The sequence below is a fragment of the Morone saxatilis genome, unplaced genomic scaffold, assembly GCF_004916995.1.
Source record: "Morone saxatilis isolate NCDOM2014 unplaced genomic scaffold, NCSU_SB_2.0 Contig16, whole genome shotgun sequence".
In the NCBI taxonomy this organism is placed as follows: domain Eukaryota; kingdom Metazoa; phylum Chordata; class Actinopteri; family Moronidae; genus Morone; species Morone saxatilis.
The window spans coordinates 7,134,971-7,136,356 of NW_023339718.1; the positions used below are offsets into that span (position 1 = coordinate 7,134,971).

The window sequence follows — 1,386 nt, forward strand, 5'->3', positions numbered from 1 at the left end:
CACACACACATAGACACACACAGAAGCAAATGAACAGCCAGAATATACACAAATGAAAAAAGGAGCAGCACAGAGAAACAGAAACACAGTAAGGGAGAGTGGGAGGTATGCATGAAAATGTAGCACACACTAGATATGTGGATGCACATACAGTGAAGCACATACATACACACATAGGCACAAACAACATTCAGGAACATAAAAAAAACAGTTGTGTGAACTCCTGTTTTGGGATTACCTGATAAAAGAGCACACCTGCTGTACATGTACATATCAGGTGTATTGAGTGAGTTATTGTACAGTTAGTGCTGGCTTATCACCATTATATACAACAAGCACAAGAAGGGTTTACAATCCACAATTTCATGTAAATACATTTCCATCTTGCTACTTTCCACTACAGACTGACAGAACATAATAGTGATTCAGCTTATGGCCACTTCATTTTCTCCACACTTCTTTCACTTTTGCTGTCGTAAACATCTGGTGTGAGGTTGGTCTTTCATGAGAAAAATCCTTTTGGTGCACAGGAGGACATGCATTTTAAATTTCCAGCAGCAGCACCAGCAGTTTGATTGGAATAAACATAAGTGGAAATGGGTGGTTAGAATTTGCAGCAAGGCTGTAGAAAGAAAAAAAATGCCACAAACAGAAACTTACTTTATCAACTTCACTAGCAAGTGATCTTCTAGAAGTGCAAACCAAAACACACGTTTCCTGGGGAAAATAAAACTAGGACTTTATGGGTTAAAAAAAAGTTGAAAAGACACACTCACACATGAAAAGGCAGTTGTGAAAACAACAAAAACCCTGTCGCATGATGACACAAGTGGGTACTGTGAAATTAGTATTTTGGCTTTAAGTTAACCTACGACAGAATGAGGGCAAACAAGGTGAGGATGAAATACACAGAGGTAAATTAGAAATGGAAATGCTGGGGGGGGAGGAGGGGGGGCATGGGAGAGAGACAGAGAAAGAGTGAGTTGGAGAAACAAAGAGGAATGTCCTCAGTATTACGAAGAAGATAATTGAGATATTCAACTCCTGACAAAATGTGCTATTTCACTGTAGCTGGGAAAAACAGAGAAGCAGGGGGAGGAGAGATAGAAGAGAGGGATGGGGAGAGAAGAGGGGAGAGAGAGAGAGAGAGAGAGAGAGAGAGAGGGTGTCTAGAGGGAGGTGACAGTGGTGTATGTGGCTGTGCTGTCTGTCTGACCTGATTGCAAATAAGCAAAGGAGCTCCGCCGCGGCCCAGAAGCACTTCCTCATGCACACAACTCCTCTCTCTCACAAACACACACAGCCTTTCCCTTTAATAAGACTGCTTAATGGTGGCTGTACACACATGCCACAGCAATAAATTGTGCATGCCTGTGTGTGTGTGTG

General features: G+C 42.1%; 1 protein-coding gene across 1 annotated transcript in view; it reads right to left on the reverse strand.

Annotated features, from left to right (window-relative positions):
- The window catches only part of kiaa0825 (KIAA0825 ortholog), a 109,318-nt gene that overhangs the window by 29,621 nt on the left and 78,311 nt on the right, over window positions 1-1,386 (reverse strand). The window lies entirely within an intron of this gene.